Source organism: Hippoglossus stenolepis, chromosome 1 (genome assembly GCF_022539355.2).
Source record: "Hippoglossus stenolepis isolate QCI-W04-F060 chromosome 1, HSTE1.2, whole genome shotgun sequence".
NCBI classification, from domain to species: Eukaryota; Metazoa; Chordata; class Actinopteri; order Pleuronectiformes; family Pleuronectidae; genus Hippoglossus; species Hippoglossus stenolepis.
The window spans coordinates 28,907,419-28,929,407 of record NC_061483.1 but is presented as its reverse complement, the minus strand read 5'-3'; the positions used below and the strand labels follow the sequence as shown (position 1 = coordinate 28,929,407).

Genomic DNA, 21,989 nt, shown 5'->3' with positions numbered 1-21,989 from the left:
ACGCACACAAACACACATATATGCATGCATGCATGTATGAAGTTGTGCACAGACCCACACTGTCCTGGCTCACTCCCACAAAGCGGGTTAACCCTTACTGGGTTCTTAGACTTGTATCCAGGATGAACAGGTGGTCCCACAAAACATGGGCATCCATTTCCTCATGACTTATCCCAGAGTGTGTATGTGTGTGCATGCGTGTTGTGACGAGGGAGGGGTAGACAGAGACATGGGAATAGAAAAAAAAAGGACTACACAAGACTATACATGACTGTGTGGCTGCAGCACACCTTTTGTATGTGTGGGGGTTTTGTATGGTACCAGGGTGGCTGGTGTATAGAGCAGCTTGCGGAGGGTCCCGCCACTGTGTGAAATTGACATCAGATGGCCGTTGTGACAAGAGCAATATTACATCCAACTTCCATTTAGCAAGGGACAGCTAATATATGTGTGCCGAGTGAACGCTTGTTTGTGTGTGTGTTCATCAGCACCTGACCCCAGAATCTGACCACACCAAACACAGCTGCCAACACTTTACATCTATATCCCCCCCCTACCCTCTCCGTGCCTCTCTGCTTTTTCCCCTCATTTTTTTTTATCTTGAATCCCTTCATCCAGCATCCTTCCATTAAATATAACTTGTATTGAGCCACATCTTATTCCCTTCAATCTTCCTTCCCCTCATGTCTCAAGTGATCCCTTCCCAGCAGAGAAAATCGAAGGTAAACCACTTCTAAGGCAAAAAATGGCGCACACCACTTTGGCTGTTTTAAATATCACCCTCTGATAGATGCACAGTTATGATACTTGCTTTGGTAAAACACGTCAGAATCACAATATTTCTTGTTCATCATCTGGCGGCTGCGATAATGCAAGTTACACTCAGCATCTGGGTGCTGCAGCACATAGCGGAGACCTTCTCTGCCTTTTGATAACATGGCTCAGTTTTACTACACTTTGTTTGTTCTTTTGTGATTATTCTGTGGCTCAGCCCTTCGAAACCCCAGACACTTGAAACAGACATTTTGGAAAATATGAGCAAGTAAGCAAAGTGAAGGGGAGAAGGGCAGAAGGAAGAATGGAGCTAAGGAGATAAACATAAACAGAGAGGGAGAAAAAGAAGGTTTCTCTCTGAGTCAGCGGCTTTTAGCAAAGTCTGATTAAACGAGGTGGGAAACCGCTTGGGGTAGTAAATAACAGAGGTGTCAAAATGTTGTTTAATGACCTGGATATCTACTGCATGAAATATATAGCTGCACATCTATGCAGGAGCATTAAGGCATTTCTCTAATGCCTTAATGTGCAGGGGAGTTCAGATGTTTAAAACAACTTAGTGGGAGTGAAGGGGGAAGATCACTGTATAGGGTCTCCTGACAAAAGAGTCGCTTATCATTGTTTTGATGTTGGAAAAATAATGATACACACAATGCACAAATCAAGAGGAACCTTTTGGCAAATATTAACTGTAGAACACCTTTTTTTTTCAAATTTACCTACACTAAATAATAAATTGTCTGAGTCTACAGCTGAAAGATAATAAGAAAATCTGTCAAATAAATTATCAATCAAGACCTACTGCAAATCACCAGATTTTTATGTATGGATACTAAAATACTCTTCAAACTGGAACTTGTCAATTCTCACTTATTGTGTTTTTCATTAAAACTCAGTTGCACAAATGAATTAGTCTAAACAGTTTGCACATTTTATTTGGGATTCCTCATGTTTGCCATATTATACAGCAACAGCAGATATATTTATCATATGATGGTTCAGAAGCTTAGAGCTCCATTATTGTCACATACCAATGTAATGGGTGGCACGTTCATTCATTAAAAAATAACAAACATAAACATGCAAATAAGCACTGCAGTTTATTTTGACTCACACTATGGCCTGTTATTTAAGATTTCTGCCTTGAGTAGAAACTACTGACACAGAAAGACACATACAGAAATATGTGAGGGATTAGCACTCATCTTCTTTATTCTAAATAATTATGTGGTGGTTTGGTTTTTACATGTCATATGAGCCTATTGTTATTGGAATATGGGCAAAATATAAAAAAAATTCAGAATGAAGAAAAAGTTGGTGTGTGAACAGGGGGCAGAGGGAGAATGAGCAGTGAGCTGGAGGTAATCAGAGGTTATTGCAGAGCAGTCAGCAGTACATCAGTCAATTTACCTTCCCCTCCTTTTACCAGGGGGGAAACCCCTTCTAGACGAGGGGGTGCGGGAAGCAGGGATGGGGGGAGGGAAGGAAGGGGAATAGTGGTGGCGGTGAACTCAGCAATTTTCCTTATCTTCTTTTTTTTCTGTCTCTCTCTGTTACCGTCTCGCAGGGCTCCCTGATCAGTGTCGACCAGAAGCGGAGCTGAAGCTGTCGCTGGCTTAACGGGGCTAAGCACACTGTCACGCTGTCTAAGAAGCTACCCACCCACAGTCTGAGGTGACTCAGGGCTTCCACAAAAGAGGAGGTGAGGAGGTGAAGGAGGGGAAAGGAGAATGATAGAGGTTGGAGGGAAGGAGACCCGGGGTGGAGAGGGAAGCAAAGGAAATGATGACAGTGGACTCATTTGGGTATTTGTGATGGCACTCTTGCATGATTAGGTAAAATTCAACTGAGGGGGGAGGAAGACAAAATTGGGGAGAAAAGAGTGTGAGTTGGGACAAAGAGGAGAACTGTCTCATAAGCCTTGGCTACAGGTATCCACCTTCTTTTGTCTGTATGGTGTGATGATGACGATCACTATGATGATGAGGATGATCATCATAATCACACACAGATGCACACATTCATGGGCACAGACACACACACACACACACCCACGTCTGCTACATGTAGACGTACAGGGCCCGCATGGGCATAACGACAGATAATTCCTATTTAATCCCATCAGTTATCCTTTGTAGTAGGGTTACTCTGTCTATCTTAAAGTCCAAGCTGGCTGTCTCTTATCTCCTGTGTCATTCTTCTCTCCAGTGCCCAGACCAGAGGCTGTGTATGGTCTAGCTTATGTAATATAGGTATGCATGAGAGTGTGTGACTTGACCTACGTCTGAGGGCTTAAGATACGGGAGGGGAGTGCAAAAAGTGCAGCTGAAGCCCAGGAAGGTGTGAGGAGAAGTGTGGGCCTTAGAAACGTAGCGTTTGTCTGTTTGACAAGACTGAAGTGGAAACCCTGCAGGCCTGCGCGACCCGGGCCTGATGCTCTGACATGCTCCGAGGACGCGAGGTTAGTTCACCCGGTAGCTATTTCTTATCCAGCTGTGGAAATGCATCTACAGTCATATCAGGAATATCTAGCCAAGGTGTGGATGGACATCTTGCATTCATCTGTTAATAGTAGGGCCTAATACATGTAGCCATGGTAGTGATTTATTTCAGTTGATATTAAAGTGTGGATTTAGTGTGATGCTGCTTTGGCATCTTAACTCAGTAACATGACAGAGTTAGTGAACTCTTCCCTCATCCTTTCCTTTGCCAAATTTGGACACTGACACTAAATGAATCTGTCATAATTCATATATGAGTGGGAGGATGATATATATATCTTTACTATATATACTCTATGTGTCTGTGTGTGTGCGGCTGTGAGTGGTTGTAAAGTGAAGCATTATGGCAAAAAAAAAAGCCTGAATAATTTAGTGCTCACATTATTTTCTAATGCCATTCTTTAGAATCTGACTGCGTCACTCTAACAAATGCCTATGATGGAAAGTTCAGGGGATTTTGGAGGGCGCCTGTGAACAGTGAGTGATGGCAACCAGCCGACTCTCAGCTCCCTCTTGTCTACCAGCGGCTCCATGTGAGCCCCATGCACCATATTCCTGTCTCAGAACTAACGGCGTGGTGAATCGAAACAAAAAGGCCACATATTTTATTTATGTGTCAAAAGTGGGTTGAAAGGAGTGTAAGAAGGAGGGAGCAGGGTGTATCACTCTATCCGTCGGTTGATATCATTCCATCCGTGCGGATCAATTCTCCCAGACAGAGGGAGATAAGAAAGGAGCGGGTGCACAAAAGAGGGAGAGAGGGGAGGAAGAAGAGCTGAAATGGTGGTTGTATTGATTTGTCAAAGAAATACAGCGTTGCGTGTTTTGCTTAAACATCCACATAAACCTGAGCTGTCAGAGGTGGGCGGTCATATGCTGACATTTGACCACACAGACATGGATTGTGGATTTTCTGCTTGGCTTAGCTGTACATAGTTTGAACCATCAGCTTTATGTGGTAACAGGCAAAGTGGCCCCTGCACACTGCGCACTCAGAGCCTCACAGCCTCCTATGAAAAACTCCAAATTTCTCAATGTTCCCCGCAGATATGACCTAGACGTGATCATGGATAATATGTTAGTCATTAAATTCCCATTTTCTTTTTTTATGACAACATGTTTCTAGCCTGCTATTTATAGAGGTATTCATGGTTTTAATATTTTAGACCCAACCTGAAATAAATAAATCTCATAGGCTACTTATTTTCCAGACATAAGCTCAGCTTCAGTTTCCTTGTCAGAGCAAAGCTCCATTTAGAAGTTCACACTTCTCGTTCTCGTTCTCACTCTCACCTTATAACACACCTGATACCACATATGCTCAAGTCCATTCCACTTGGATATTGAACACTGACCTGAGACCTGGGGTAGTAAAACAAGACCTGACCATGGCTGAATAGAGTTCGAGGGACTTCAGGTGTCTGTGTTTAATGAATAAATCCTCATTTCATCTACTTAAAATATCACGTCACACTTTAAGATTCTCTTAAAGTGTTTCCAACTTTTCCATCCTGACAGTCACTACTTGACACCAGTTTAACCTCATATTCTTTTGTTACAGTCCACAATATCCACGCCCCCCTACGGAAAAAAAAATGTGTTTTTTAAACACATCCATGCATCTGCAGCTGCTTAAGCTCATCACATTCCTAAATTGTGAATAACCACAGCAGCCTTAGTGAGAGTGGAAAGAAAAAAATACAAGATATAACCTCAATTAAGACCACCCACGCAAATTTAGCTGACCGCTGTGAAATTCTTACATCTAGAAAAGACTAAGACAGCAAATTTGTGCTTAATGGGTTCAAGGAATTTGCCACTGATCCTTTCGCGTCCATCTACTCTACAAAAAAAAATGTAGTCAGTCGCATATTTGAGCATGTGAGATTACATACCTGGCACAAGGGAGGGCAGGAGCAGTTAAAGAAAACTGGAGAAAAGAGCAGAGAGTGTGCACAGGGCCATAAAACGGATAGTTTAACCATTGATCGAGAGCAGTGGTGGAAATGGCAGCTGTAAATCAATTTTATCTTGGAGCAGCTAAAGAGTGTTTTCTAATGAGGTTAATGCCACATAATGGCTAAATTTCTCTGCTTAAAAGATGCCCTCAAGGTGGTGGCGAGAGATAGATGTCGCCGTGGAAAGTTTAACACCTCACCATTCGAAACAAAGCAGAGGGATGCCTTCATGTTTCAGGGAGTTTGCATCTTAAAGAATGTTAAAGCTTTATTCGCAAGGTTTCAGGGGGTCATTCTATCATCCAGTACATCTTTGTCAGGACAGTTGTTTGATCGATAGACAGATCTATCTGTAGCGGTGACAGTTCTTTAATTGTATTTGTTTAAGCATTTCAATCTGTGTTGTCCACATCCAATATGATGAGTTCCTTCCTCATCATAACCACCACTACTAAATTCTGTGCCATTTGCACAGAGCAGTTTTTGGGATACCACTCGTCATACCAGTCGGTAGCAGGCAGGGTAGCATGTCAAACTGGAACTGGCCAGGTATTGAAAAGACACAAGCACTAATAGATTATGAATCAAGTTGACCTCTGGCAAATAGTCATGTTAATGAAATCCATTGTGTTATTGGAGATGAGGCCTGAGTGGTGAAGACCAGAGGGCTTAACAATGGCAACAAAACAAACCTTCAAGTCCTGCATCCATATACACACGCAGGTTGCACTAGGGTTAAGCTAAGGTGGGTTTATAAAGACCCTTCTTTTAGAGCCCAATTCTTTTCCAATATGGTCAACCATCTCTCTATTTTCTAAGAATTACCAATGTCTGGGTCATGGTGGCAACTGGCTAAACAAAGTACCTTGATGTGATCTAGCCTGGGAAATTTTTCCAATGTGGCAGTACCTGCATCTATTGCGGATGCACCCCTCCACATTGATGTAGTCAGGACACAACCCAATTAGAAACTGGAAAACAACACAACTGGCTGCTCTTTATGAAGCTCCTGTACTGCTTCTAAAAGAAGAGAAACAATCCTAAGGTCTCCACTCCTTACCACTGTAAAAACTGGGCTTAAAATCTAATGTTTTCATCGTGAAAACATTAGATTGTCCCTGCAGGTGTAATCTCATCTGAATGGAAAAAGAAATGCAACTTTAAAGGGTTTAAAACTCTGGATATCAGATCGACAAAATTGTGTAGTCGTTGGTTTACTATGCCTTTGTGTATTGAATGTTTTTTTTGTGTCTTCACCAGACAGTTTAGGCAAAAGCATACCAGTCTGAACAGTTTGGGAACTAAAAGAATCACAATAAGATATTATTTATCAACCCACATCTCAAGTTTTACTGTCTTGCTAACTGAAAGTGCTTCTTGTGCCTGGTTTGGTCCGAGAAGTGGATGGTACTGGCACAACTGGTATGTGCAGGGATTCCCAATGCTCCCAGTATGAAGATTTATCACAAGCTAGCTCACTAGCATGTTAGCAGATGCAGACATGTTGAAATATTAGATTACACTAATTACATTAGATAGTAATGGAAGCAGAAGGAATCCTCTTTGTCTCCTTTTTAGAGAGATCCGAGGAGTCTCTAAGCTGTAAACTAGACTCCACCATAATATTGTTGATGGAAAGCAGCTCACAATCAGCAAGTGTCTTTTTTCTGATGTGGAGACACTGTGCAGCTTTGCATTACAGGGGGAGCTTGGATAAGACTGCTGAATAGGCTTTATGAATTATGAACATTAAGGAATTCTAAATCATATCCATCAAACTGATGGTGGATGTAGCACTGATGCAGGCTATTAAAGAAATTTGATTTAGTCCAACACTGACCATATACTGCATCACTCTAACCATATTGTATTCACTCAATACCAACACCAGAAAGGCAACCATTAAAACAGACAGAGGATATGTAGACACATACTTAAAATAATGCGATCATAGAGAACAGTGCCTTTAAACCACTCTCAGTGTGTGTGTGTGTGTGTGTGTGTGTGTGTGTGTGTGTGTGTGTGTGTGTGTGTGTGTGTATGAAAAATTTGAGTACAACCAGCGTGCAGCATGAAACTTAAGGAAAGTTCATCTCCACAGACCTCTAGCATTGATCACTGGGGCCCTAAAGCTATTATCATGATCTAATTAGGTTTAACATAAGTCTGTGTCACGGCCCGGTGCAAGGCTGCCTTGTCCCCAATTCCACACTTTCACAGCATCCCTATTTAAAAATAGCACACATGTGCCACACATACATGCAGCGAATACTAATGCTTTTCGTTTCCTTTTATTTTACTGGTTACACTGATGTCTACTTTAAAGTCGGACAGAGGTCTAAGCTGGGGAAAATTATGTAATTCAGGAGGCAATGAATGAGTGTGGGGATATTCTCCTAGGTCTCTCTTCTCATGTGGATGTAGACGCTAGTCAAAGAGAATTTAATGTAATTTGTGGAAAAATTTACTATAACCACTGATTTTGAAATGACAGTCTGGAAGAATCTTGCTCCATGCATTGCATATAACTGTTGCTCCATGCAGTTATGATGATCTGGCTTTCGCTACGTATATTGTTTTAATCAGCAGTAAAAAAAGCCTCTGGACATATCGTACATTTTACAGTATAATGTCTGAATTCTGTTGTGTCAAACCAACTTCGGAGCCTTAACCCGTTTTGCCTTTATTTTTCCCCTCTTATTGTTTCAATATTCACAGTGATTTTTATTTGGAGAAACGTAGGAAGCTCGGTGCTTTGATTCCACTCTGCATGTCAAAGTGTCTTTGGGCAAGATACTGAACCCCAATAACCCCTGTTGGTTGTGCTGTGAGTGTGAATGGGTTCATGGCACATAGTGTAAAGCGCTATGAGTAGTGGATAAGACTAGGAAAGGGTTGCATAAGTGAAGTCCATTTACCATTTACCATTAACCATTTCTGTTTTCTTTTGAGAATATAACCCGCATGTCTCACAGTTCTGATGTAATTGGACACTAAACTGACTTTTAGCTGGTCCTCCTCCCATCTGCTCTCTCTGTATTCGTTTGAGCTAAGAGTCGCAGATGAATCTGAATTCCCAAGGCTCAAAAAGCATAGAAGGTGAAACATGCAGCCAGTGACCTAATAAGAAGACCTTTGAAGCGTGCTCATTAATAATGCTGTCCAAAAATATTCTGTAATAGAATATACTATATTTAATTTGTTTTATGTACCTTATATCTGGGCTGTGCTACTTTAATACAGCCGTGAATTACCTACTCTGACACCTTATTTATTTTCAACATGATTAGCGGCAGTGGTGTGCATGGCTGACGCAGTTGGTGGCTGTGGCCCACTGCACACACATTAATGGGTTCATGATGCCATCACACAGGTAATATTGAATGAGCCAAGACCTGCCACCCACCCGTCCACCCAACAACACCAACATTAAAGCTTACACACAGTCTGGGTACTCTGCGGCCTCTTGGCCTCTTCACAAAGCAACTTTTTTTGCCATGTTGTACAATTTCGGTGTACACTACAGCCTTATTATTTCAGGGCCAGTTTGAGGAACCATGCTTCAGTCCCCATATAAGGGAAAGCAAGTCCACAAAAAAATAGTGTGAAGAGGACTCCCCTCCCCTCCATTCCTCCTGTGTCTGCTGTTATTATGAATAGTAGCAGTAACAGAGAAAAGCATATACTCCATTCGAAGTTGTTCATGGTTTTTGAAGGACCACTCTCAACTCCCCTCACCCTCCGCCCACTACCACCCCAGTCTTTTGATTGATATGTGAAATCCGTCTCTCCCCGCAGCTCTAAAGGCAGTCCCTATGTGTGTCTGAAAGGTGCTCATTGTTGAGTGGAGACCACTTTGTCAAGAAACAATCCTGTTCCCAAGGAAGCTGAGAATGTCTTAAAAAAGATACAGGCCCTTATTGTGTACATTGGGGAACTTTAATTTTGTGTGTGAGGTCATTTTAATCCTGATGAATTTTTATAGTAGCGGTTGTAGTTCAATGGCTGGTTGCTCTAATGCTCTAAAGAAGGAGCAAAATAAAGGAAGAATGGGAAAGAATGAAATACCCACCCACAGGCCCAGTGAACAATCCTAAACTTAAAGTGTCACAGAGAGTGAGGAGGACGGGTAGAGGCCTTTGTTGATGGACACATTGGGATGTATTTAAGTTCTACAAAGGAGATTCCCTGAATGGAGGCTTGATTTTTGCTACAAGGTTTAAAATGCCCAGTCTAAGGATAGATTGGCATGGGATAAAGTTTGTGTAGGGTAATCTCTTTGGCTACAGAGGCTGATGCAAGTTGAACCACCCAAGACATTGCGTCTGAACTCGTGCCAAGAAGGAAAGGCAACAAACTCCTTAGACAGACATGCATCAATGGCACTACTAATGATATGATTGAGCATTCCTGATTGGGGTATTGATTGTTTTTAACTGCATTTTATTACATTTGACCTGGGCAAACCTTAACACTACAAGATTTGTTATGTCAGAGACTTATTCTTTATGATAATAGACCTCTAAGCCTTCTTCTTTTGAGCAAACTAATGGTCTTATTTGAGCAGCAGTTTGTCTTTTCATCTCGGCTGCATGGCTGCTTTGTCGGTGGCTCACCCTCTGCCCTCTTGTAGCTTCAGACTGGATACAAGCCTATTAGACAGACGGATTGAAATGTAAACACCAAGAAGCTGAAAATGTGATCTTTTGAACTGGGTAAAGTTACTAGGATTTTCTACATTTTAGCAAATTAAAGCACTAGATAAACACATAACTTGTTTTATTTTGTTGCTTTCCTTAAAATGGTGCCCCCTTGCAGGAGGCCCGCTCATCACCATGGCGGCTAAATGGAAACTGGATCTTGTTTGAGCGACGGCAGAGTGAGACCAAACAGCGTGATTCATAATGGTTATTTATGTACCATGTAGCTGAGAATCAGCAGGGGGCAAAGGCATGGCTTTACTAAGTACATCTCTTTCTGCTTAGTTTCTCCTCAGTTGGGCTTGTGGCTTGTCTTTCTGGTAAATATTTCTCATATGGATACCGAAAATACATCATCTTGATGTTTTTGATCATTCCCCAAAATAACGAGTGTAGGAGTCTGCTATTCTCGAGCAAATAAATTAGGTGCATTCAAGTAAGTTTCACTGGTGCTTCGTGTCTGAGGCAGACAGATACATATACTGTGGCTTGGGTTAGTATTGGCAAAAGTTCTTCTTAATTCCTCCAAATTCCAGCCACTAGCAAACATACAAATAAACATACCACCACTGCTGTGGAATACAGCAGCTCAAGAAAGACTTTCTCCCCTCATGTCTTTCCTCTAACTGCCCTTTTTTCTTTCTCTAACTTTCCCCCCTCCCTCTGTTCTGAGATGCAGAGATCCAAGTGCGCGATGGTGCATTACTAAGGACACCTGCTCTGTTGATGTGGCCAGGCAGATTGACTGTGTGTGTGCCTGTGTGTGTGTGTGTGTGTCTGTGTGCACGCACGCATGCTTTTATTCATTCATCAATTTTTAGGCTGAGACTGGGACCAAACCTATCAAAATTGTTCTGAAGTCAATCTGTCCATTTCTGCCTCAAATTATGCATAATGGGCTTTTAATTTTGTGCCATGCAACTAGCTGAAACAGTGTCCTTCTCGATGCTTGGCCCCGGAAAATAGGAAGAAACTCAAACGTGTGGTGATAAAGAAGTTAAATAGAGAAGTAGAGAACCACGGTCAAAACTCAGATGATGTTAGAGTGAGAAAAGAATGCATTAAATTAGATCCAATCCTCATATACCATTAATTTAGATCACCTTAAAACTTTTCATAATGAGGAAAAATGTATATGGTACAGTTAGCAGACACTGTTCTGGCTGTGAAATCTGAGTTTTGGAGGCTTCGCCCTCTGCAACGTCCCTGAGACACATGCACTGACCTTTGTATTCCTCTACTTGTCATTTCATTAGTTCCTCAAAAAAGAGAGAGAAAGAGAAAGTCCTCTTTCCAGAGGGTAAAATGAGCAGAGGAAGGAGAGTTCAAAGCAGAGGAGTGCACAATATGTTCTGTTACATTATACTGTACTTTCTCTTTTGCTCTGAAAGGAGAAAAAGAGGGGAAGAGATGGAGGCAATCGGGGAACGAAAAGAAATACTTGCCACTTTATTATTGACATTTGAATGAGTTCTGTTCACATCCTCTCCTTAACCCCCACCCTGTGCCTCCCACTACACCCCCACTGAAATACAAAAAAAATCTTATTCACTTTGTATGTAGGTCACATTACAGTGGTGTCTAGCTATTGGACATGGGCTTAGATAACTGTTTGTCGAGTATTAAATGCTTTCGCTGCCTCAGCAGCCTCTGCCACTGGTATTTCTCACACAGCTGTGCAACTGAAAGGAGGCAGCGCTGCAGCAAAAATCATGTCACACACATACACACACACACACACACACACATACAGACACAAGCTTTCAACTTCTGATGCTTTTTGTGTAGACTTAAAAAAAAATCTTGTTTGCATAAAACATTTACTTTTCTCATATAAAACTGCCTTATGTGAAGTTGAAAACCAGGTTTGAAAGTGAGTTAAAAGCACCATCTGTAAATGAGGACCGCTCTGTGGTGAATAGGAGGTAAACCCATTGACCTGAGGTGCTAACTCAAGCAGATGAATCTTTGCTTTTCTTTTCTCTTATCCCCGTTTGCTTTGGGTGACCTTGCACACCAGCCCTGATGCAGTGTGTTCCCATAGCACTGGCCGAAAGGTTTAGATAGGCTCCAGCTTGGCCAACGCTTTCCTCTAAAAACACCCCCGATGTTTTTTTACCCTTATCTCCTCAGTTGTACATTTGCTGCTCACTACATTAACCATAACCCCAAAAAATTGTCAGGCAGAGGTGTGGGACAGAGAAGGAAATTGCACCTGCTTTTATAGCAGCAGGATCCAGGCGAGGAGTGAAGTGTTCACTTAGAACAGAAAGGCAGGAGACAAGAGGGGCACCTCGCTGCTGTGCAGTTTTGCCCTCTGTTGTCTTTGCATGAAATGAAAGATGCAAGAAGTGTGTGTTTATATGTGTGGGGTTTTGTGTATTATCCTCCTTTCCCTCTGTCCTTTGTATGAAATGAGCCCAGATGGTGATTGATTTTTCAAGTGCTGACATCCCTGCTTGAGAAGGACCCCTCCTTTCCACACGCACACACACACACACACACACACACACACACACACACACACACACACACAAAGAAACGCACACATACCCTTCTTTGTGCCGAGCAAGTGAGGCGCACTAACATCTCGGTGCCATCATCATCTTTGTGACTGCCAGCAACCACCATTGATCGACAAAAGTATGCATGCAAACAAACAGACGCACACACGCACACACACACACACATACACGCAAGGACATCCACTCACAGTCATCCAAACACACTAGCAGAGAGCAAGAGGTCATTTTCTATCTGACGATACTTGCAGAAATGTAAACAGTCAAAATTAAATATTCAAAATCATACATAAAATCTGTCTTGACTTGAATACTGTTGAAAGGGTCAGCTGGAAAAAATATTAAGTCAATTAACAGAACATTAATCAACAGTTTTGTTAATCAGAAAAATATTGATTGTTCATCAAGTAAAAAATGCCAAATAATTAGCCTGTTCCAGATTCTAAATGAAGAACAATTTTATCCTCCTTAAATCACTGTACGTCTTATTTTTTTGTGTTTTAGACTGTTGCCCTGGCAATACAAGCAATTTGAAAGTATCACCCTGGGCTCTGAGAAACTGTTATGGGCAATTTTCGCTACTTTCTGACATTTTGAAATTAGTTTGACTTAACAGTTTAAATTGATTAATTCAAGCAATGACATTTAATACATGAACATTTCAGATTCTACATTTCAGGAAGACAAAGAGAGACACAAGTGAGTTTTTGGTGCTGGATATTTACATTGGTTGCATTTAAATGTAGATAAAATGTGTACAAGCTAGTTGAATCGAGTTAATATGAAACAAAAACAAGGTGTGAAAACAGTACATGAACTTATGAAAGAAAAAAACAACAAAAAAAGCAGCGATGGAAGAGTAACAGTATTCAGGGAATGTTTCCCTGGGAAAACACAGAGACGCAGAGCGATGGTAGGCAGGGGCAGGGTAAAGTGACGGAGAGCTGTATGCCACAGCAGCCCTATTGAGTTAAAGTGGCTGTGTGGCTAAATGATGTCATTGGCTAACTAGGCGTTCTCAGGCCATTGCCTCTGTTTGCGTGACTAAATACATACAATTAAGGCCTCGGCACTTCTCAATCTCTGTGAACTCATTGTTATCCCCGGGTTCAAGTGCACTGATAATGGGGGCCAGAGGAAAACAGGCGTAGCAGTGAGAGAGACAGAGAGCTGGTGGGTAAAATAGACATCTCATTAATAGTGGCATTCTCTTTCACCCCAACAGCGCTACTAAAGCCTTGCTCACTCATCTGTCCCCTTTTTCTGCCTGTTTTCTTTTTTTCCTATGGCTCTTTCTCTCTTTGTCTGACTTTTTTTTTTTTACCTTTTTCAGTTTCACATTAATTTTACATCGTTCTTTCCATCCCCCTCTGTTTCTGTGTCTCTTACCACTCTCCTCCTTTGTTTTGTGACAATGCTTTGTATACACAGTGTTTGTTCCCATACACTGGGTGGCTTTCACGTAGGGGCAGAGTATGACACACACCATTTACTATTGTAACCAGTTCCACATAGTGGATGGACTGCTTTCACCAATCATTTGACAGGTTGATGTGATGCTTCTAGGGACATAGGACGATGAAGAAATTGTTCCCTCTGAAGCGGGTTAAGAATTTTTTCCACTTCATTTTAGACTTCAGAATCTGCGTCTCTTAGAGCTATGATCCCAGTTGAAAGTGAGAAGCAGCTTTATCACCTATTTTGGACAACTTAAAAAACTAAAACACAAAAAACTATGAAATCCTTGAAATATCGCAATTGACCCTTAATGTTGCCCAGCTACAACAGTGGAGGTCACATTGTAGACACCCTCCCGTGATACACATAAACGCACACACACACACACACACACACACACACACACACACACACACACACACACACACACACACACACACACACACACACACACACACACACACACACACACACACATATATACAAGCCAGATCAAGTGTAATCGTCTAACGCGAGACTTCCCTGATGGCCTCAACACTTGACAGTGATGCCCTCAAGTCTCAGAGAAAACTCTGTAACTGGAGAACAATCGCTTCTGTCTGTCTTGAGTAACTGGATCACCATGCCGTCCTCCCTGCCCACAGGCATGCACACACACACACATCCTTGAGTGTGTACTGTAAAAATTAAGTTGCGACAGCCACAGCTTGTGGCAAAGTGAGTCCTTCTCTCCCACAGATATCTCTGCTCCTGAAGACACTGAAACACCTCATTTTCATACCTGGCTTTTTATGTAAAGCTTCTACGTACTTGCAAAACTGATGCCATTGTTACTGTTAATACAGCTGTGTTTATTAACATTATGAACCTTTAAATGGCCATGTAGCATGTCTGATTTCCATTGTGCGGACAACATTTTTGTCCCCATAATGTCACTTTACAAACAGAGTCAGGTCAACACAACATTAGATTTTACCTCGACCTCACACATGTACGTACTCACACGCACACTCACAATCTTGGTTTTGTTATTAATGCATACACAGTAAAACACAAACACGCCGGTATTCTTTAACTAAAAGGCACACATGCAGATTTACAGAGACACTACTAGCTGCAGAGGAACAGAGGTAAACTCACACACAGAAAACAACGAGTGTGCACGAGTGTGTATGACAAGAGGTGTGTTTGCGTGGGGGGGGTTGGGGGGTTGGGGGTGCGTTCTCCTCCAGTCGGCAGTGGGGCGTGGTGGCGGCAGCCTAGGTAAATGGATCTTATTTAGCAGCGCGTCAACACGTGTAAGGGGGCTTACGGCTCATTACTCTGGGCCCTGATCCTCTCTGCTCACCCACTGATGGATGGCAAGGGCAGCTGGGAGGAGGTGCAGGTGGGGGGCAGGAGAAGGAGAGCAAGATGGACATCGGGCCTACCCTCCTTCCTCCCTTCCTCCCTCTATCCCTCTTTGCCCTCTTGCTTTTATGCCTCCTCCCCTGACTCTGCTGCACCTACTTTTTTTTTCTTTGAATGTAATTTTCATATAATAAATGACTACATTTATCTTTTCTATATGCATCTGACACGCTCACACTCACTGAAGAGTAAATCACCTGCAGTTCATGGAAGCTCCTCCATTTCCAGATCTAAACATGCCGTGGGTCTTTCCTGATAAAAATCTCTTTCACATACTGTAGAAGTAACTTTAACTTTTTCTTTTTTTTTATCTCACTTTAGCTGATTTACCTTCCTCTCCTGTCAGTTTTATTGATCTGAGGGGTGACTGCACAGCTTGGTGTTTTTTAATCAGATTGTCACCCCCCCACCTTCTCCCTGCCCTATCATTTATTTACTTTATTGCCACCAGCTTTATTAGTAGAACTGTTCAGATTAATCAGATATTTTACGAAATCGGAACAGAGTGTCAAAAATACAAACAAACATGCATTCAAGGACATTTTGGTTTGACTAGCACAATATGCAATAGGCACAATGACATGTTTTGACACGGTAGAAAGAGCACGAGTATAATAAAATGAATGATGGCTGGATTCCATTTAGCTGCTTACTGTGAATGCTGCCTATAGTGTGACACTATCATTAATGCTGGTACACTTAAATACATTATTAATGTTATTAACACCTCCTCTCTGACAATAGGACTCTATTTACACCTTGCATTAAAATGTGAATCCATATCCAGATTGTATCTCAATATGATGTAATTTACACCTGGTATTAATATGTGTCTCCAGTGTCCACATAGCGATCTGATTGTGATATGTTAGTTCAATAAACCTCACGCTACATACTCTACTTTCTTTGACTCTGTGTTAATCAAGTTGAAACCAATCAAAATCAGACAAGAGGACTAGCTTGGCTGCTAACTGCCTAGGTGCTCTTACCTTGCTGGTTTGGAACAGACGGATGTGATGATGTATTTCAGTCCACATAATTGTTGAATGTGAGTTTACTACACAATTGCATTTGAACTTGTGTTTGATGTGATCAGATCACAACCCATCCTCATTGCGTCTTTAGTGCAGTTGCACCCATACTTTCATGTGGTCAAGCTCCATCGAATTACAAATCACCCAAAATGCATTTTATTGTCGGGTTTAAATGGGGTGTATGACAAGTCAAATCATCTGCTGTGGAAAAGGCCTATTAATACATGTTGATTCAGCTTCCAAACTCTCCACTCAGTTTAAAACCAGTCTTCTGCATGTGGTGAACTTTTAAACTCTTACATTAGCTCCCTGACACTTAATTGTTACCAGCACACAAACCTGCGCTGTAATCATCTCTACCATGACATATAGCCACACACACACACACACACGCGCGCACATGGGTACTGTATACTGCCTCCAAAACTCTCAGTCAAGTCCCTCTCTATAAGCTTGTAGAGCATTCCTCTCATTCATGGAAGCAGGGCCCTCCTAGTGAAGCGCTTAATTGGCTGCAGATTGCTCTTTAACCTCAGGGTTACACCACACACACACACACACAAGCATGCACACACACACACATGCACACACACAAACACAGCGTGCACAAATAGACAGAAGCAAATACACACACACGCACACACACACACACACACACACACACACACACACACACACACACACACACACACACACACACACTCACCACTTATGCAGGCTGTTAACGTCTTAAGGGAAATGGAGTGTGGTTTTTACAACTCATTGGGGAGGTCAAAGGTCAGAAGATTTGTAACACACAATCCCCAAGGATCTGTCAGTCAAGGCAAAGATGCCATGATGACTACCACACACAAACATGGACTTTCTTTCTCTCTCTCACACACACACACACACACACACACACACATATATATATATTTGGATGCCTACTCTGTCACCTCTGCTCGTGTCTGCTTTTCAGTTTTTTTCCTTCTGTCTCTTCACTGATCGGAAAGTTTCTTCTTGTTGACGAAGACTAGGCCAACATGCAGGACTGAATCAGACGCAGTCGACATGACTTTAGATTTGGTTCAGTCGGCTTCGGTCTTGCCAGTCACCTCTGTGCTTTTGGCCCACTCAGTCCCAGAGCTATCCATTTTAGCCCTCTGCCCATCCGGGCTGGCTGAGACAGTTCAGTCCTTGAGTTTGCTGCCCATGTGTGACTGCCTGCCTGCCCTACTGGGACAACAGTACTCCTCCACAAAACAGACGCTCAGACTGTCATTGAGATTGAAAGGCCTCGAGACAAAGGCCTCTTTTGGTTTTATCAGTGTTAAAAGAATTTTGAACAAACAAATGCAGATTAAAGCTTTGCAGATATAACATTTTACATTTGTGTAATAAAATTGTAATGTAGATGACATTTAGGACACATGTCATAATTTGAAATATAATTTAGATATTTTTCTTGTAGACATTTCTTTGTGCATGCGTGGGTGTGTTAGTCGCTTCTCTCAGTACTCCCTATTGTTTATGGTACACAGTGAATATGTTTTTCTACATGAATCACTCTCCTCTCAAAAAAGATTTAAGATCTGTGTTTCTCTCCCAAATTAACTTCTTATCTCAGTGCATGTAGGAACTTACTGCTAATACAGCATTGTTGCGTTTGATGGGAATGAATAAGAGGCAGAGATTCTAAGGAAGACCAAAGGAAATTAAGGGGAGAGGAGAAAGATGGAAAATTGCGCAAAGTGAAAATGAACTTTATCGTCATTCAGGCCGGTCAACAAAAGGAAACAGGACAATGAAACTGCAGCTGAACTCAAGGTGCGAATCAATGGCATCGGTAACAAATAATGCTCAATAAGATAGATAGTGTGTAAATGTAACTCTGGGATTTATTATTTGAAGCAATGAGTCAGTTAAATGTTTTTACTGCTGTAAAAAACATAATTCACAGCATCTGATTTAATTAATGACGAAACACTTACGTTTTTTTTTTAAATAAAGCGACATAGGAACCTAGTGGCAACTCAGTAATACCAGCCCGTCCTGCCATTGTACAGGCTTATGAATGATTAAGCTACTGTAGCAACAGGGGTAGATCATATTACAGACGCCATTTTGTTAGCTCCCCCTGCAATATTTCATATCTCCACCAGTTGTTTACAAGATATATTCCAAACAAGATGATGGTGATGCATATATTGATAAACGCGTGTGTGTTTGTGTGTGTGTGTGTGTGTGTACGCAGCCAGGGTGGCATGCTCAGAGTTAATGCCACAAATTGTTGTTAGATGCAGGTCTCCCTCTGCCATGCGTTTTGGACAGGAAGGCAACGTGATTGGCTTTGTTCAGTCTTCCTGGCAGCCGACACCAGCTGACATCTGTTCCCTCCTAACCACTCAGACTTATCTCCATCAGGGAACATGCGCGCGTACACACACACACACACACACACACACACACACACACACACACACACACACACACACAGTCAGGCACACAAGAGAACAGGCACATACTGATTCACACTCATACACACACACACACACACACACACACACACATGCACACAATCACATTTATGCTCGTGAGGGAGAAGACAGAAAAGACAGGGGGCAAGCAGACCCTGTATACGCTTAAATAACCATTCACTTTTACACATGCGGTCAGATTTTTTTTAAAGTTCAAAGAAGCAAATAAGTGCATTCACATTCAACAAATGCTAAAAAACAGACTTGAATAGATCAAGACAAAAACAAAATGTGCTCATAAACTAAACTGACACACACACACACTCTATGTATAGTATACACATGTATAAATCATGTGTGGTTTATCATATGTACTAAGTCGTATTGTATTGAAATGATTACGAAAAACTACACTGGTATTGTAAATGCGGGGAGAAAGTGACTGATTTGCTTATGCATTCGGGACTGATTGTGGCGGCATTTCAAATCTTATTGCATTGCTAATTTATATTATTGGCAGCTGAGTCCCTGGAACGTAGGCCTGGGCGTATATCTTAGACATGTGGAATCTGAAGGCTGAGTGGCACAGACACTCTCTGGGTAGACAAATAAAGAATTTCAGTCAGTTTTGCCTCTCTTAAGCAAATAACCGTCTGCAAAACTGGCCGGTGTATAAAAGACTGCCTTTCTTTTGCCTCTGAGATGAGAAGATGAGAAAAAAATAAAAAGACAGAGGTCTGCAGAGTGAGAGGGGGAGGCTGTTTGAAATTAGCCCTCCACTCTGGGGTCCTGGGAAATGAACGTGACACGTCCAGATTTTGTGTTTTTGTTGCAATTACAAGAAAACACCAGATGAATTCTATGCGAGCCATGTGTGCTGGTTTGTGTATGCATCAGTGTGTATGTGTGCATGTGGTGAGTGTGTACACATATGGATGTGTGTGCGTGTTTGTGTGTGTATGTGTGAGCAGGTGGCGGGCATATTTGAAGATGACAGTAGGGGTCTGACCCATGCCAGGCCCAATAAAGCAGCCTTGTGATGGAGCTTATGTGACACACTATCCCTAGGGCTCTGAGGTCTTTCTCTCTCTCACACACGTGCACAGCACACAAACTCACAAGCACTCACACACGCGCAGCGCCTCACTTCCCGAGTGGTGCTCTCCGTCAGATCGCGAAGGCTGCACTCATTGCTGCTGGTGCGTGCTAAGTCTGTGTGTGGTCTAATGACGACACGTTGTACAGTCAGCACTAGTGCTAACGCTATTGATCCAAGTTGTCACCTCTGCATTTTATACACCAACTCATATTTCCAGTTGTAGCAACCACCCACATCTGTTTTGAAATGTTTTGAATGCTGCTCGCACTTGTAAAGTTGAGGTGAATGCTGTGCGTCACACTAAACAAGAAAACCACAGCACAATACACAAAAGACTCACATGCATAATCATACAGTAATGCAATTTGAAAACTCTGTCTCTGAAAAGTTTATGCAGACTCATAGTATTAGTTTTCTGTTCAGAAATATTGTAGCTTCAGTATTTGACTGAGAGAGTATTAAATATGCAGTGTTTCCTTTATATTAGTCAATTATAATATTGGATAGTAAAGAGGTCTCATCTGTCTACACATGCCAACCTCATAGCCTAAACTATTTTTGCAACACTTGACCCTTGAACTGAACCAGGTTTAGAAATGGTCCTCCTGTGAATAAAGCCATAAGGCTAACACGACCAAAGGAAGTCAGAATTCTGCCATTATAGATCCGCTTGACAGTAATGCTGTGAGGCAGGCACAACTTTCTCTGAGACAGAGAAGAAAACAGGTTGGATGTTACCTGTCAGACAGACAAAAATCCATCTCATCTCACAACTCACAACGTAAGTTCTCTCTGATGCTCTGCCTGCTGTTGGGAGACACCTTTTTTGTGAGCGTGTGGTTTTATAAAGAGATGCCTTGACACCTTGAGGTGGATGACTTAAGCTACTTCTTATCTAAAACAAAAAGAAAAAACACATCCATGCCATTGCTTTTAACAGCAGAAACAAGTACAGGTTATCGACAACTACAAGCTTCATGGCACTGAGATCGTCCATCTCAGTGACTAATGACCTTTTAATGGCTCCCGAAGACAGGATGTACTCAGTCCTTGTGCTTGAAGACCTTAGTGCTGTCTTTGACACACTTGATCACAGCATTCTCTTAGACAGATTAAGGCACTGGGTAGAAATTGTTCTATTCTTCCTGTTAAACAGGAGGTTCTGTATCTCCATTAACAACCACATATCACCTTTGTTAGTGTCCCGTCTGGTGTCCCTCAGGGTTCCATTTTGAGACTATTCCCTTTTTTTCATATAGTCACAGAGGTTGAGGTTGAAAAAACGAATGCCACAAAATCTTCTGTCGCTCAATGTGAGCAAAACAAAAATTGTGCTAATGGTTTCCCAGCTCATAAAAAACAAAAACAAATGCTCCATTTGTTGGAAACAAGAATGACTTAGAAAAGTACCAGAGAATAATTAAATTACACCCATATGTACAACTTTTGGCAGATTGGCAGCGATGTTGCCCTTATTTGAATCTAAATCCACAAAAATACAGAGAAGACACCTTTTCCAATGAAATCATTGAAGGTAAACGGTAAAATTCATTTTTGATATCTGCACAAACTCTTCTGCAGCATGTTTAAAGTCTCTCAAGAGAGTTTTATTTTTTCTCCCCTCTTGTTTTTTCCAGACTGATTAATCATCTTTAATGTTTTATTGTTCAATAGTTCAGCCGTGAAGTGTGAGCTTTCATTTTACATTACAAGGATTACACATTTAGCAGCGCACATTGTAGTGTCTGAAAAAAGCTTAAGGTAAAAAGTATAAATGTCTATCAGTCTCTTTCCCGGCCAAAGACAAAGTGTGAACTAACAAGTGTCCAGCAGCTTGTAACACAAAGGGCCATCTACACATGTTATTCAAGAGAAGCAGTGGAACCTGGCCAGGCATCGCCGTAAAAAAGAGCGAGAGGGGGGAGAGTGAATGAGCCATGCTCTATAGTGATTTGCCATTTATAATTGGCCCGCAATGGTAGATGGTGGCTGGCAAGGATTTATAAAAAAAAAAAACACACAATCTGTGCCTGCGGTCGCGGCGATGCATCGCTAATGACAGAAAGCCAGAGTG

General features: G+C 41.8%; 1 protein-coding gene across 5 annotated transcripts in view; it reads left to right on the top strand.

Moving 5' to 3' along the window:
• The window catches only part of znf536 (zinc finger protein 536), a 216,072-nt gene that overhangs the window by 42,189 nt on the left and 151,894 nt on the right, over positions 1 to 21,989 (top strand). For 4 of the 5 annotated variants that reach the window (XM_035157635.2, XM_035157645.2, XM_035157660.2 and 1 more), the window contains exon 3: positions 2,342 to 2,476. The gene's annotated coding sequence lies outside the window, so the exon portion shown is untranslated. Of the gene's footprint in view, positions 1 to 2,341; positions 2,477 to 2,940; positions 3,236 to 21,989 lie in introns of those variants that run through there. The other variant, XM_035157653.2, reaches the window with a different exon arrangement.